The sequence below is a fragment of the Pan troglodytes genome, chromosome 7, assembly GCF_028858775.2.
Source record: "Pan troglodytes isolate AG18354 chromosome 7, NHGRI_mPanTro3-v2.0_pri, whole genome shotgun sequence".
Classification (NCBI taxonomy): Eukaryota; Metazoa; Chordata; class Mammalia; order Primates; family Hominidae; genus Pan; species Pan troglodytes.
This window is the reverse complement of record NC_072405.2, coordinates 47746171-47763922: the sequence shown is the minus strand read 5'-3', so window position 1 is coordinate 47763922 and position 17752 is coordinate 47746171. Positions and strand designations below refer to the sequence as shown.

General features: G+C 39.5%; 1 protein-coding gene across 1 annotated transcript in view; it reads right to left on the bottom strand.

Moving 5' to 3' along the window:
- Positions 1-17752, bottom strand: part of LOC735522 (disintegrin and metalloproteinase domain-containing protein 5) — a 148022-nt gene that overhangs the window by 109736 nt on the left and 20534 nt on the right. The window lies entirely within an intron of this gene.

The following is a 17752-nucleotide window of genomic DNA, read 5'->3' as shown; positions in this document are numbered from 1 at the left end:
GGATGTAATTAATATTTCACATCTCTTTCATTTTACAATATGCTATATTCTAAAGTAGCCATAGGAATCCACTCCAATTGAAATCCAGGAAATCAGTAATAATATGCAAATAATGATTTAACAAAAATATATAATAACATGATTTTAGGCAATGTTTAATGCACTCAATTTGTAGTACTATTTCTTTTTTATGAAAATTGAATACTGAATTTCTAAAATGGATATTTCAAGCAGTTCTCATTTCTATCATTATAAATGTAATCCTACACTGAAAAACAGTATGTGGAGAAAGTGGGAAAATCCTCAATGAGTGGATTACCATTAAAATGATACTGTATACTGTGTTAGAAACATCCTTTTTCACAACATATTATAATACATGTTCTAATTTCTTCTTTTTCCAGTAAGCTCTTCCTATGTCTAATTGCTTAAAAATGCCAAGACAGTATTAAATAGCAAGGATGATATTAAGTATATGACATACTCAGTACAATAAGATATAAATGGAAACAACAAAAAGCTAAAAAGTGGGAGGATGAAATTAAGGTATAGAGTTTATATTAGTTTTCTTTTTGTTTCTTTGTTTATGCCAATAGTGTTATCATCAGGTTAATATAATATGTTATAAGAGAGTATTTGCAAGCCTCATGGTAACCTCAAATCAAAAAACATACGATGCATACACAAAAAATAAAAAATAAGAAACTAAATAATCACCAAAGAAAAAATCAACTTCACTAGAGAAAGACAGGAATGAAAGAAAGAAGCAAGAAAAGACCACAAAACAACCAGAAAACAAATAATAAAATGTCAACAGTAAGTCCTCCTTACTTATCAATAACATTGAATGCAAATAGACTAAACTCTCCAATCAAAAGACATAGACTGGCTGAATGGATGAAAAATACTAGACCCATTGATCCATTGTTTACAAGAAACACACTTCAACTATAAAGAAACACATAGAATAAAAATAAAAAGATGGGAAAAGATATTCATGCCAATGGAAACCAAAAAAGAGCATGAGTTGCTACACTTATATCAGCCAAAATAGATTTCAACACAGAAACTATAGGAAGAGACAAACAAGGTCAGTATATAATGAATAAGGGGTCAATTCAGCAAGAGGATATAACAATTTTAAACATATATGCACCCAGCACTGGAGCACCCAGGTATACAAAGAAAATTCTTTTTTTTTTTTTTTCACAAAGTGGTAAGTGGCAGGTATATAAAGCAATTATTAGAGCTAAACAGACAAATGGGCCCCAGTACAATATTATCTGGAGACTTCAACACCCCCATTTTCAGCATTAGAAATATCTTCCAGACAGAAATTCAGCAAAAGAAAATCAGATTTAATCTGCACTATAGACCAAATGGATCTAATAGATATTTACAGAACATTTCATCCAAGAGCTGCAGAATACACATTCTTCTCCCCAGCACATGGATCATACTCAAGGATAGACCAAATATTCGGTCACAAAACAGGTCTTAAAACATTCAAAAAACTGAAATAAAATCAAGCATCTTCTCTGATGACAGTGGAATAAAACTAGAAATTAATAACAAGAAGAATTTTGGAAACTATACAAATGCATGGAAATTAAACAACATGATCCTGAATGACCAGTGGGTCAATGAAGAAATTAAGAATGAAATTGAAATTTTTCTTGAAACAAATGATAATGGAAATACAACATACCAAAATCTGTGGGATACAACAAAAGCAGTACTGAGAGGGAAGTTTATAGCTGTAAGTGCCTACATCAAAAAAAGAGTGAACAGGCAACCTACAGAATGGGAGAAAATTTTTGCAATCTATCCATCTGACAAAGGGCTAATATCCAGAATCTACAAGGAACTTAAATAAATTTTCAAGAAAAAAAAAACATCAAAAAGTGGGCAAAGTATATGAACGGACACTTCTCAAAGTAAGACATTAATGCGGCCAAGAAACATGAAAAAAAGCTCATCATCACTGGTCATAAGAGAAATGCAAATCAAAACCATAATGAGATACCCTCTCATGCCAGTTAGAATGGCAATTATTAAAAAGTCAGGAAACAACAGATGCTGGCAAGGCTGTGGAGAAATAGGGATGCTTTTACACTGTTGATGGGAGTGTAAATTAATTCAACCATTGTGGAAGACAGTGTGGCGATTCCTCAGAGATCTAGATCCCAAAATACCATTTGACCCAGCAATCCCATTACTGGGTATATACCCAAAGGATTATAAATCATGCTACTATAAAGACACATGCACATGTATGTTTATTGCAGCACTACTTACAATAGCAAAGACTTGGAACCAACCCAAATGTCCCTCAATGATAGACTGGATAAAGAAAATGTGACACATATACACCATGGAATACTATGCAGCCATAAAAAGAACTAGTTTATTTCCTTTGCAGGGACATGGATGAAGGTGGAAACCATCATTGTCAGCAAACTAACACAGGAACAGAAAACCAAACACTGCATGTTCTCACTCATCGGTGGGAGTTGAATAATGAGAACACATGGACACACAGAGGGAACATCACACACTGGGGCCTGTCGGGGGGTTGGGGGCAAGGGAAGACAGAGCATTAGGACAAGTACCTAATGCATGTGGGGCTTAAAACCTAGATAATGGGTTGATAGGTGCACCAAACCACCATGGCACATGTATACCTATGTAACAAACCTGCACATTCTGCACATGTATCCCAGGACTTAAAGTAAAACAAAAAATTTAAAAAAAGAGGAAAAGTTTCTAATAAACAATCTAACAATGCATTTTAAAGAACTACAAAAACAAGAACAAACCAAACCTAAAATTGGTAGAAGAAATAATAAAGATCAGAGCAGAAATAAATGAAATTAAAAGAACAAAAGATCAATGAAACAAAAAGTTGATTCTTTGAAAAGTTAAACAAAATTGAAAAACCTTTAGCTAGACTAAGAAAAAAAGAGAGAAGATCGAAAAAAATAAAATTAGAAATGGAAAAGGAGACATTACAACTGATACTGCAGAAATTCAAAGGATCATTAGTGTCTACTATGAACAACTATATACCTATGAACAACAATATACCTTTCCAATGTATATTCCTATATACATTGGAAAATCTAGAAGAAATGGACAAATTCATAGATACAAAAAGCCTACCAAGATTGATCCAAGAAGAAATCCAAAAGCTGAACAGATCCATAATAAGTAATGAGATCAGAGACATAATAAAAAGTCTTTCAGTGAAGAAAATACTGGGAACTGATGGCTTCACTGTTGAATTTTGCCAAACATAGAAAGAACAAATACCAATCCTACTCAAACTATTCCAAAAAATAGAGGAGGAGATAATACTTCCAAACTCATTCTACAAAGCTAGTATTACCCTGGTACCAAAACCAGACAAAGGCACATCAAAAAAAAAAAAGAAAAAAGAAAACTATAGGCCAATATCTCTGATGAATATTGATGTACAATTCCTCAACAAAATACTGGCAAACCAAACTCAACAATGCATTAGAAAGATCATCCATTATGACCAAGTGGGATTTATCCCTGGGTTGCAAGTATGGTTCAACACATCCAAATTAATCAGTGTCATTCATCATATCAACAGAATGAAGGATAGAAAAACATATGATCATTTAAACTGAAGCTAAAAAAGCATTTCATAAAACTCAACAAATTTAATAAATGATGCTGGGAATATTGGATATCCATATGCAAAAGAATGAAACTAGACCTTTGTCTCTCACCATATACAAAAATCAAGTCAAAATGGATTAAAGCCTTAAATCTAAGACCTCAAACAAGGAAACATCAGGAAACTCTCCAGGACATTGGTCTGGGCAATGGTTTCTTGAGCAATACCCCACAAGCACAGGCAACCAAAGCAAACATGGACAAATGGGATCACATCAAGTTAAAAAGCTTTTGCAGGCCCGGTGCAGTGGCTCACGCCTGTAATCCCAGCACTTTGGGAGGCCGAGGCAGGTGCATCACGAGGTCAGCAGATTGAGACCATCCTGGCTAACACGGTGAAACCCTGTCTCTACTAAAAATACAAAAAAAAAATTGGCCAGGCGTGGTGGCAGGCACCTGTAGTCCCAGCTATTTGGGAGGCTGAGGCAGGAGAATGGCGTGAACCTGGGAGGCAGAGCTTTCAGTGAGCCGAGGTCGTGCCACTGCACTCCAGCCTGGGCAATGGAGAAAGACTCTGTCTCAAAAAAAAAAAAAAAAAAATTCTGCACGTTGAAAGATACAATCAACAAAGTGAAGATTGAATGGGAGAAAATATTTGCAAATCACCCATCTGACAAGGGATTAATAACCGGAATATATAAGAGGCTCATCACATGACAAATGCTGAAGAGGATGCAGAGAAAAGGAAACTCTTGTACACTGCTAGTGGGGATGTACTAGTGGGGATGTACCACTGAGGAGAATAGTTTGCACTTTCCTCAAAAACACTCAAAATTGAGCTACCGTATGATCCAGCAATCTCACTGCTGAGTATATATCCAAAAGCAAGGAAATCAATGCATCCCTATGTTTCTTGCAGCACTGTTTGCAATAACTAAGATTTAGAAGGGTCCATCAAGAGATAAATGCATAAGAAAATGTGGTGCATATACACAATGGAGTACTACTCAGCCATAAAAAAAGTATGAGATCCAGTCATTTGGAGCAACATGGATGGAACTGGAGATTATTGTGTTAAGTTAAATAAGCGAAGAACAGAAAGACAAACATCATATGTTCTCACTTATTTGTGGGACTGAAAAATCAAGACAATTGAACTAATGGTCACAGAGAGTAGAAGGATGGTTACCAGAGGCTGGGAAGGGTAGTGGGGGTTTTGACGGGAGGATGAACATTCTGTTTCTTTGGCTAGTGGAACAGCAGCAAAGGTGACACATGCAAAGATGTTAAAGTGTTTGAGCACTGGATTTCTCTCTCTTGACACTGTGGGATCCCTGCAACACTTGTTATGTGAAGAAGCCTGGCCTACCCTCCTAGGAGACACAAAACACAAAGCCCAGTGACCCTATCTAATATTTAGCCAACCTCCAGAATCAAAGACACCTTTTTGACTAGAAGCTGATTTCAGAAGCATTAATGAGCCCAGCTGAGACAAGCAGAACTTCCCAGCCAAGCCACATACAGACCAAAAGAAATATCTAGCAAAATTATTAGCTAAATAAATGGCTTTTGCATTAAGCGACTTTTTTGTGTTGGTTCTTTACAGAGTATTAGAGTATTTAAAATTGGTGCTTGTAAGTAAGGTGCTATAATAACAAGCACCACAAATATGTGTGACTACTCTCAGTCTAAGAAAGCAACCCAGGGTTCCAGATGCATCAGGGGAGCTCTTCTCTAGCAAAGGCTAGAGAAATGGTGAGCTGCTTGTTATCAGAAGCTAAGAGAGCAATGAGGAAACAACTATTATCCTGAAAAAAGTAGTGACCTATTAAACGTAGTAACAAGACAATTGGAAAACTCAAAAAAGTTTTGCCAAATAAATAATCAGGATTTATTTTTCATGATAAAGTTTTGTGTTGGGAGAGGTGTACGCTAATCTAGGAATTATAAATTGATAAATACTTTTTAAGGACATGATGATATATATTTGATGCTTTTTAAAAATTAAACTTTCAAGAATGTACTTCCCCAAAAAAATCACAAATGCCAAAAGAAATATATGTAACAAGGATATATATGGCAGAATTATTTTTAATAATAAAAAGTAATAATGACATAAAGATCTATGATTATCAATAAGTGGTGAAGTTAATGTGAATTTTGATTCTCTCCTAAAAATATTTTTTCAAATTTTTCTGGATGTTCTACAGTGAATATATATTGCTTTCATTATTTAAATGATAATGTATCCTTCCTAAGAAAGATATTGGAAGCCGGGTGCAGTGGCTCACACCTATAATCCCAGCACTTCGGAGGACAAGGCGGGCGGATCACGAGGTCAGGAGATGGAGACCATCCTGGCTAACACAGTGAAACTCCGTCTCTACTAAAACTACAAAAAATTAGTCGGGTGTGGTGGCGGGTGCCTGTAGTCCCAGCTACTTGGGAGGCTGAGGCAGGAGAATGGCGTGAACCTGGGAGGCGGAGCTTGCAGTGAGCCGAGGTTGCGCCACTGCACTCCAGCCTGGGCAACAAAGCAAGACTCCATCGAAAGAAAGAAAGAAAGAAAGAAAGAAAGAAAGAAAGAAAGAGAGAGAGAGAGAGAGAGAGAGAAAGAGAAAGAGAAAGAGAAAGAGAAAGAGAGAAAGAGAGAAAGAAAGAAAGAAAGAAAGAAAGAAAGAAAGAAAGAAAGAAAGAAAGAGAGAAAGAAAGAGAGAAAGAAAGACAGACAGACACTGGAGTGCTTTCACAGTGCCATATCAACTAGGGGCAGGTGTGGGAGGGGCCTTCCCCAGTGATTTATTTCATCACTGATATTACTAAGAATTGTCAGTACAGGATAATAATCAAAAGAAAACCAGCCTTTAGTAGGGCTTTTTATTGTTTTTAGGCCATTGCCTGCTCAGTCCCGACAGCATTCCCCCTTCTTGAAACTTGACTATAGCTGCTGACACTCCTGGAAAGAAAGAAAGAAAGTAGAGGCAACATCTCAACTTAAGCATGGAGTATGTAAAAATTGCTTGTGGCCAGGCACGGTGGCTCACACCTGTAATCCCAGCACTTTGGGAGGCCAAGGCAGGTGGATCACCTGAGGCCAGGAGTCGAGACCAGCCTGGCCAACGTGGTGAGACACTGTCTCTACTAAAAAAACAAAAATTAGCCGGGTGTGGTGGTGTGCACCTGTAATCCCAGATACTTGGGAGGCTGAGGCAGGAGAATCATTTGAACCCGAGAAGCGGAGGCTGCAGTGAGCGGTGATCGCGCCACTGCACTGCAGCCTGGGCAACAGAGTGAGACTCCATCTCAAAAAAAAAAAAAAGGAAGAAAAATCGTTTGAAACTGATACTTGATATGATTTCTACAATAAAATACAGAATCACTTCATGACTACAGACACTGAAGCATTTTTTTTCCAGCTAACCCAGGTGATCCTTCACTAGGTGTAGTGTGGCATCATTTTCACTTTGAAGGCATTTCTTTTATGCACGTGTGTGGGATACCCATGGGAGCCTCGTTTCTCATTATTATACGGGAACATCACAAGCGGGAGTGTTGTTGGCTGACTGAGAGGTACAACTCAGTGCTTCTCTCCCAGAGAAGCCGTGAATGAAATACCATATAATATGAATGGAGATCAAGCTGGCCAACGCTTAAGGAAAATAGAAAAGAACCTACATGAATATCGGGGCAGGTTCCCCGATACCCTTAGGCACCTAATCAATTCATTATGAAGCACTGGATTTTTAAAAAATGTTTTTGAGAGGGAGTCTCGCTCTGTCACCCAGGCTGGAGTGCAGTGGCACGATCTCGGCTCACTGCAACCTCCGCCTCCTGGGTTCAAGCAATTCTTCTGCCTCAGCCTCCCGAGTCGCTGGGACTACAGGTGTCACCACCACGCCCAGCTAATTTTCTATTTTATTTTTAGTAGATACTGGGTTTCACCATGTTGGCCAGGCTGGTCTCAAGCTCCTGGCATCAAGCAATCTGCCCGCCTCAGCCTCCCAAAGTGCTGATTACAGGCATGAGCCACTGCGCCCAGCCCTAAAGCACTGGATTTTGAAATAAAAATAATTTATGAAATTTGAGTAAAGTATAAAAATTAGAAATTCATGTCTCTCCAGGGTCACCCTAGACCACAGATCCTACTGAGGAACCGGCCTGATTTCATCAACACAGAGAAGGCCTTATTTTTCACCCTGAGCCAGCAGAATTACTGCAATGCGTGAGTGGCTCTGAAGCTTCCGGTGTTTAGGAAAAGAAAGTAGACTTGAAGGAAATAGCAAACGTGGATGACTCTGCAGCTTAAGGCAAAAGGAATAGATGATTAGATGACATTTTATTCACTTTAAACACCCACTTTGTAAAGGGTCCTTTTAAAGGTCATATTTAGGGTTTGGGCTGTACTTGGAAGATAGAGGAAGGGAGGCTTCACTTGGACAGCAGTGTGGGATACAAAGCATCTGACGTAGGCTTGTAGCTTTGGAAAAAACAATATGTTGGGGTATATGTAGCTCTTTACTCTGGATGCTTATTCTAGTGGGCTTGGCATTTAGTTATCTTTTAAGGAAGGCGTAAGTAGAGGAAACATTTGTAATGCGAAATTACCCAAAATTCTACCAAAAGCAATCTATAGCAATTGGCATTGCTTTTACTCATGAGAGCTTAAAAATATCTCCCCGTGTTTATTGTGGCAGTGGGTCAAGAGTGAGAGCAGAATGTAAATCTCATTCAGAAATCCGGCCCGCATTTTTACTCCCCTTACAAATTCTTTACAATCACAGAAAACAGTTGCCCTATATCAGCTGCCCATGCTAAATGCAGGTGATATTTACCTGTTATATCAGTTTAATGTACAGCCCATCTCATATTCATTAAGCTGATTTGAAAAATGATCAGAAGAATCAGGACTGGGTCCTCCAAGAATAGAAATGCCTCTGAGGCTTTATCCATTTAAGGAAAACCAGGTCTTTCACCTGTGCTCTCGCTTCACCCCAGCATTTTCTTCTACGGCAGAAGCAATGCATTGAGTCATCTCGGAATACTGGTTTAATGCACTAATAGTTGCAGGTGCTTTTCCTGGAATTTTGTCTCTGCAAGAGTTCTATGGTGAGTGTGTTAAAGGCAGCAAGCAAGGGTCACGTAAAGTGAATATTTTATGAGGCCAGGATACATGGCAGTGTAAGCAGAAGCACCCAAGATAATCAAAATAGCTGAGGAATATGATCCACATAGACTTTCAAAGGCATATGCAGTGAAGTGGTGGGACAGTGGGCTGGGAGAAGGGAAGGGGAGAGTGGAAAAGCATTAAAACTATAGGAAATCAGAGAAAATGCTGGCCTTCTGTTCCTTAGCTTCTAGAATTAGGGAGTTGTTATATAATCCAAGCCAGCAGCTGAAGATTATCTGGCTAATACTTAACTTGATTATTCTGGAATGTGCTTTTTTTCTGTAAATCAGCCTAAGTCAAAAGAAAGAGGAACTCTCATCTCTGAATCAAATGGCAGGAGGGGCCAGCTGGGAGGACTCATTTCCCCTGGATCCTATACATATTACTCGGCTCTGTGGCTGTACTGCAGTGCAGGTTAAATGAATTGGTCCCATTAGCGAGCTGGTTATATAGGAGTTAAGAAGAAATTACTTAGGCAGATACTGAGGGTACGGGAGTCCTCAGTAAGGTTTTCCTTTTAATGAAAAGCAACTCCAAAATCATTTTCTTTTCTAACAAACATCAGCCTGTAAAATCAAGCTGCAGACATAGACAAGCAAGCTAGAAGCTTGCACAGGCGAATGCCGGCAGTTGTGCCAATAGGAAAAGGCCACCTGGGAATAGGCATGTTCAAAATGGCAGCTCCATCTTCTCTTTGCCAGCCACACGTACAGTAAGGAGCAGACAAGATGGCGCTGGCCAAGTAGAAAGTCCATTTGCATAATAAGATTAGGGCGGGGCAACCAGCCTTCCCTGGGCACCATGTAAACATTACACCTGATCAAACCAAACTGTGGGGCCTACGGAAATCCAACACTGCCTCCTCCATCCTGCCTATAAGATCTGGAGCAGTCCGCCGCCGGCCGACTTTTCCCTTTTGGACATCTCTCTCTCATAAGAAAGAGCAAGCTGCTCTCCTCTCTCCTTTCTTCTGCCTATTTAACTTCCTGCTCCTTAACCCATTCCATGTGTGTGTGTCCATGTCATTAATCTCAGAACGAGACGACAAACCTCGGGTATTTCCCCAGGCAAGGATGCTGCTTCAATAGGACAGCTCCTTTAGACGAAGGAGACTCTGTAATTTGAATGTCAATGTGAGGAAAAGGGAATGCACATAGAAAAGCAGAAAAGTTGACAGTGCCACTTGTGGCAGGATTTTACTGTCATTGTGAAAATTATATGAAATGATTAATTACAGTAAGGCTCAATGTTTCAGCATAGTCTATCACAATAATAAGACTTCTATCAGCTTCTAAGTGATGTAGTTCTTTGCAGTCTGCTGGTTTGTCTGCAGCTTGGTGGTCACAGAAGCAGTGCTCTGTGCCAGCTGGATGAGGCTCATGCACCCTGCGACTGATGCACCTGGCTGAGTCTCATTTGCTCTGATTAGTCACTTTTGCCTTCATTTGCTGGAACTAAAATCCTGAGAGTTTACTTGCAAAGGGTGGTGTCTGGTTACATAATTAAGTTATTTAGTGGTGATTTCTGAGATTTAGGTTCACCCATCACCTGAGCAGTGTACTCTGTACCCAATGTGTAGTCTTGGAAAAAAATTTTAAATGTACCTAATCAATTTGTGAACTTTGGCAAAATAATTTAAAATCAGAGTGTTAAGTATGTCAATTAGCTTATATTTGCTGTTTTTGATAAAGTAAAAGAAGAAAGAGATATGCTAAAGGAACAAACTGTTCCGATTGTAAGGAGAATCCTTATCTCCAGCCATTCACACTCAAAGTAAGAAACTATCTCACATCAAGGGTGTAACTATAGTACATTTTGTTGAGGCCTTTGAGAGATTTAAGATTGTACTTAGTAGACACCCTTAGTTATACAAAAAACGGTTTCTAATATTAAGGGAGTTGTCACTCAGAAGCTTGGCAAGCCTCCCAGAGTAAAGGTGCCTATTTTTTAAAGAATTTGTGAATGTGGCTTTTGATGAATGGACTAAACTATAACTGGATACACAGAAAAGCCAACATAAAATTAGAAACTATTGTGCATCAGTGGACACCATCAACTGAGTAAAATGGCAACACACAGTATGGAAGAAAGTATTTGCAAATCATATATCAGATAAGGAATTAATATCCAGAATACATAAAGAAATCCCCAGTCTCTATAACAACCATAGCAACAAAAACAACAGTGCAGTTAAAAGATGGGCAAAGGACTTGAACAGACATTTCTCCAAAGAAGACCTACAGATGAGAAATAAGCACAGGAGAAGACACTCAACATCACTAATCATTAAGGAAATGAAAATCAAACCTACAAGATGATACCACTTCACACCCATTAGAATTACTATTATTAATAAAACAAACTGAATATAACAATTGTTGGTGAGAACGGGAAGAAACTGAAGTCCTTGTGCATTACTAATGGGAATGGAACATGGTGCAGCTGCTGTGGAAAACAGTATGACAGCTCTTCAAAAAGTTAAACATAGAATTACCATACGAGCTAACCTTCTACTTCTGGGTATATACCTACAAAAATTGAAAGTGCAGACTCATAAAAATATTTGTACACCAACGTTCATGGCAATAATACAGGAGTTATTAAGAAACAGTTTTTAGGCCACTAGAAAGGGTAAAGGTTCTTGGTGCAAATTTTCCTATAATAAGAAACAACCCCCTGAAACATTTCTTACTTAACAGAAAACGCAACAGGAAGGGCCAGGCCAGCAAGCTTTGATATGCAAATGCTGATGATTAAAATCTGGGTCCACTTAACATGGCGAGTCCCACCTTTTCCTTCTTGTTACCAGGTGTGCCAAGTATTATGGCCACCTTTAGATAACACCATGTGATAAAACAGTGTGGTGACCCACATTTGCATATTAAAGGGCTAAGGTAGGAGGGCCAGGTTTCTCATGGGCTATGTGGATGATACACCTGGTTAAACCAATCCCCTGGGCCCTACGTAAATTAGATACTGCCTCCTTTAGCTTCCCAATATAAGCAACTACTTCTTTGCTGCACCTGGGGTTCCTCTTTGTTCCGAGCCCCCCATTCCTTCATTTATCAGAGCTGTATCATTTTGGTTCATGGGCCGAGAATTCATTCATCGGAGTGGTGAGTATTAGGAGCGAACTTCCACCTTAAATCTGTCCTTTAATTTCAAGGCTCTCCTCCAGCTATCCTGTCGCCAAACTTTTCTTCTCTATCTGTAGTCTCTTACTCTCTGTGTGTGTGTCGAATGTGTGGGTACTTTTATGGGCTAGCGAAATAATCCTGTTAGGCAAGATCAGGAAATGCTGTAGACTGGGGATATAGCTCAGGAAAAATGCCATCGCAACCTTCTAGGAAGAGAGTTCTCGCCTTTCACCCACAGTGAGGTCACTCACTGCTAATGAGCACATGTTATTTCTAAGCCAACAGCGCCATCTAGTGGAAATAGAAATCCTCTTCATAAGATACATTGCCAGTCCTTTGCTGCAACAGTTAGGAGTAAGATGTCTTCCATGGCCAAATTTTAGTCTGGATATTGTCCCATCAGCAGGAAAATGGCCATTCAGTTGCTATATTCTTTTAAGGCACCTATTCTGTCTCCAATTAAGATAGTACTTAATTAGTTAGGGGATTTTAAATTCAGAAGATAACCGGAACCATTTTTTAAGGGTAAATGCTTTAGCACGGGCCATAATAGCAGGCAATCTAGCACATTGCCTACATTAAAGGAGCCTTGCCCAAAGGTGACACAGTCTCTCCCGAGATCCATTTTTCGGGGAGCCAGGAGGATCACACAGCTTTAGGAAGTCAGAGAGGAATCACACAAGGCGGAGAAGCTAAGGTTGCATGGGTAAAGTGTGGTTAGTCCCATCGCTTAGTTCATCTGATTCCATGGTTTGAAGGACCATGCCTTCAACCATGGGTGGCACATTTAACATGGGGCCAGGATCCAGAAACCAGGGAAGGAAAAATGTCCGAGGATTCTCCTCCACTCTGGGTCATATGGAAAGGAAGGAGAATAAGAGGACGCTTTTATTCTCTTTTCTTTTCCTAAATGGGTAACAAATTATCTTCAGCTTGCACCCCTCTGGAATGCACTCGGAAACACTGGCACTTCCTTAACCTCAGAACATTGAAGAAAAAAGCAACTCATTTTCTTTTCCACAAGGGCATAGCATTTTTACTAAACCTTTACAAGCATTGTAAGATCAACCCAGCTCTTTGAGCAATCATATCAGGCAGGCCCAGGGAAAATAGTTCCCCAAAATTAAAAAAGCAATTTCCAGGGGAACCATCTAAGGATCCCCCTTAGTTGGGGCCCCTTCAAGTTCACTTCTGATTATAGGACCTTAAACAAATAAAGGGAGACTTAGGCTGATTTTCTGATGACCCTGATAGGTATATAAAAGCTCTCCAAAATATGAAGTAATGTCATATTGGTCCTAAGTCAGACCCTCACTGCAGCTGAAAAGCAGGCAGCTCTGCAAGCAGCAGAGAATTTTGAAAATGAACAATGGTGTATCTCCCATAATACACCAAAAGGTAAGAAAGCAGATTGGGAAAGTGAAAAAGTAATAGAAACACCATTCCCAATTGGGAGGGAAGCAGTTCCAGTAGACAACTCTAACTGAAACCCCAATAGCTCAGGAGCTAGATGGAAAAGAAAGCACTTTTTAATATGCATTTTAGAAGGCCTATGAAAAACCAGGACCAACCACTCAATTACTCTCAACTATCTATAATAAAACAAAAGCCAAATGAGAATCTTGTAGCCTTTATGGAAAGGCTGAGAGAAGCACTAATAGAACACGCCTCTTTATCCCCTAATTCAGTCAAGGGACAGCTCATCCTGAAGGACAAGTTTATTACACAGGCAGCTCCCAATATTAGAAGAAAACTACAGAAGCAAGCTATAGGACCAAATAGCACCTTAGAGAACTTCCTGAAGGTGGCCACTTCAGTCTTTTATAATAGGGACCAGAAGGAGGCCCAAAAGAAAGAAAGAAAGCTCAGAAAAAGGACAAAGTCTCTAGCAGCAGCTTAGCAGGCTTGCAAAGTCCAGGATCCCCCAGGTGCATCGGCTAATTGCTATTAGTGTGGCAGGCCAGGGCATTTTAAGAAGGAATGCCCAGGCAGCAAGACGAAGCCACCTCAAACCTGTCTAGTTTGTGGCACAAACCACTGGAGATGAAACTGCCCCCAGAGGTGGAGGTTACTGGGTTCAGAAACAGTCTCACAGACGGTCCAGCAGGACTAATGGGTCCCATGGCTCAAGCCCCAGCTCCAGCAGCTCAAACTGCCATTATAGCACAGAAACCCCAGCTAATTCTGGAAATTAAAGAAAGTGGACCTCCTTCTAAACACTAGAGCCAGTCTCTCTCTTTTCTCTCGTCTGTAATCCAGGCCTCCCCTCTTCCCATAGCATGACTGTAAGGGGCATCTCAAGGAAAACTCTAATCCAATATTTTTCTCAACTTTATTTGCAGTTAAGAGGACCTATTAACACATGCTTCCAAGCCATTGTCATGATAGTTCTACTATTCAAAAAAGCCTCCAAGTTAACCCTAGGAAATAATTTAACTATGTACACTCCACATAAAGTGGCAGGATTACTGTCCTCTAGGGGGAGCTCTTCTTAGCTAACAAACAGTGGTTAAAGCAAGAAGTGCGTAAGGCTGAATAAACAGTAGTCACTCTCCCCAGGCACAGGCACTCAAATAGCTAAACTAATAGCTCTGACAAGAGCACTTGAATTAAGCAAGGGAAAAATAGCTAACATTTATACTAACACTAAGTATGCTTTCATAGCTCTCCATGCTCATGCTGCCATTTAAAAGGAAACACATTTTCTTACCACCAATAAATCTATAAAATGTCACCAAAAAATTAGCAGGCTATTATCCTCAGTTTTTCTATCACAAAAAATAGCAAAAATGCACTCTGAGTAACATCAAAAGGAAACAGATAAGGTAGCCAAAAAATATAGGTTAGCTGATCAGACAGCTAAGTCAGCGACAAGGAAACTTCAAGGCATTAACACGCTTCAAGCCCTTCTAATCTAGGAACGCTCCATAAGAAAAATTAACCTCAGTATTCCCCTGCAAAAATAAAATAGGCCACTTCTCAAGGGCATACTTTTCAGCCCTCAAAATGGCTATGGTCAGAGAATGGCAAACTCCATTTTCCAGCTTCCAGCCAATAGAAAGTCCTTAAAATCCTTCACCAGGGGCCAGGCATGGTGGCTCACGCCTGTAATCCCAGCGCTTTGGGAGGCTGAGGCAGGCAGATCACCTGAGGTCAGGAGTTCAAGACATGGTGAAACCCCATCTCTACTAAAAATTTTTTAAAAATAGCTGAGCGTGGTGGTGGGCACCTGTAATCCCAACTGCTCGAGAGGCTGAGGCAGGAGAATTGCTTGAACCCAGGAGACAGAGGTTGACCCAGTGAGACAGTGAGCCAACCCAGTGAGCCAACCCAGTGAGCCAATACGGTGCCACTGAACACCAGTCTGGGTGACAGAGTGAGACTCTGTCTCAAAAAAAAAAAAAAAAAAAAAAATCCTTCACCAAGCTTTTCACTTGGGAAAGGACAAAACTTATCAATGTGCTCAAAAATTGTTTTCAGGCAGAAAACCTCTAAACTGGTTAAACATATAACCTCTCTAGCTCACTTCCAACAGGAACCATCTTTATTTAACCCAGGAAACTTAGTAAAAACTCTTCTCTCTCTCTCCTTAATAAGCCAAGCTGGGAAGAGCCCTACACTGTTCTTCTTTCAAACCCCTCAGCAGTAAAAGTTACAAAAATCAACTCCTGAATACATCACACTCAAGTCAAAGCCTGAAAAACTGAGGGAGCAACCCCTGAGAGCCCAGAAAAATGTCCAAAATATCAAAGTGAAGAAATAGAAGATCTTAAGCTAAAAATCATAAAAAATAAGTAACTAAGTGAGGACTACTCATCTTACTTAGCCCTACTCCTACCTCACCAGATACTTTTTATTGTTTCTAACTTTTCCTCTCAAAGTTCACCACCGAATATTAAAACTTCTTTTTAATGCATATTTGCAGGGAGATTTAATTATACATGGGATTGCCTTTATAACTTTGTAAGTCCCCAAAGGGAAATGTTAGATCTTGGCAAGTAAAGTTTTAAATGGAAATTATTTATTACACCACTCTTGTGGAAAATTGTTATAGTCACATTACTGTTTGCAATAAAGCTATACTGAAGCCCCAGTAGCACACTGTGGCACCCACAATGTGGAATTCTCGTTGTGGAATTCTAATCGCTAAAATATTTTGCCAAATAATCATCATCAGAATTAATAATTGGAGAAAAGATTTAGTCAAGGTTGTTTTGCTTATAACAAGAGTAACTGTTATGAATAAGAAGGAAGCATGAAAGTTTTACTACGATTAAGTTTATTAGGACTTTTTACTAAAGGTTGGTAATATAATACACTCTAAGCTATGAAAAGAAGGTTATAAAGAAAAAAATTATATAAGGAAGAATCTCACATAATAAATACTTGTCCTAAAAGGAAATGATTTGTTATTTAAAGGATGGATGTTTAGGACAAGTCAAAATGTTTAAGTATGTTATAAAAGGGTCTGTAAAAGTCATTTAAAAATTTAGTTATTAAAGGAAAAGAATGGTTAAAATTAACGGTATTTTAGCCACCCAATAACATATTTCTCCCAATCATATTGCAAGTTATAAAATGGCCTAAAGCTTAAGTTATTCTCTAATGGTAAGTCAAGGGGGAAATGTGTGCTTTTCTCAAGGAAAACGTTACTTTTATTTTAAGGTTTCTAGTAACATACAGCGACATCTAGTGAAGGTAAATCGGTATTGCAATCCATTGATGTAACTAATAGGTGTCAAACTCTACCATCAGTTATGGTCTATAGGACCCCCACTAATGGTGGTAATCTTAATACTCACATTCTAGCCCAATATTTTAAGCCTTATTGTAAAATTTATCTCTTTTCGCCTAGAAGCAATCAAACAACAAATGGTGCTGCAAGCAAATCCACACATAAACATGCCATTCTTCAGAGAACCCTTAAATCAACCTCAGGAGAAGACCCAACTGCTCTTCCCCTACATGATGCCCTTTTTCAGCAGGAAGTAGCCAGAAAGAATCACCATCCAACACCCCCTAACAGCAGTTAGGTTTGCTTCTCTTGAGGTGGGGAATAATACGAGAGTTGTTAAGAAATAATTCTTAGGCAGCTAGAAAGGGTAAAGGTTCTTAGTGGAAATTTTCCTGTAATAAGAAGCAACCCCCTGAAACATTTCTTCTCTAACAGAAAAGGAGGCTTGAAGGCCCAAGCTGGCAGGCTTTGATATGCAAATGCCAGCGATTAAAAAATGGGTCCACTCAATATGGTGATTCCTGCCTTCTTCTCCTTGTCACCAGGTATGACAAGTGTCATGGCCATCTCCAGATAACACCATGTGTTCAAAACATCAAGGTCACCCACATTTGCATATTAAAGGACTAAGGTGGGAGGGCCAGGTTTTCTGTGGGCTATGTGAATGACACACCTGGTCAAACCAAGCCCCTGGGCCCTATGCAAATCAGACACTGCCTCCTCCAGCATCCCAATATAAGCAACCACTCTTCCGCCACACACAGGGTTTCTCTTTGTTAGAATCCTCCCTCCCTCTGTCTCTGTATGGGGGAGCTGTTTTCTTCTTCCTTCCTTCTTTCTTGCCTAAGAAACTCTCCGCTCCTTAAAACCACTCCACATGTGTCTGTGTCATTTTATCTCAATCGGTGTGAGCCCAAGGACCCTGGAGTTCCTCCAGTCAGCAGAGCTGTATCAGCAGCATTATTCACAAAAGGAATATGTGGAAACCCATATGTCCATTAGCAGATGAATTCAGAAACAAAATATGACATATACATATAACGGACAATTATTCAGCTTTCAAAATTT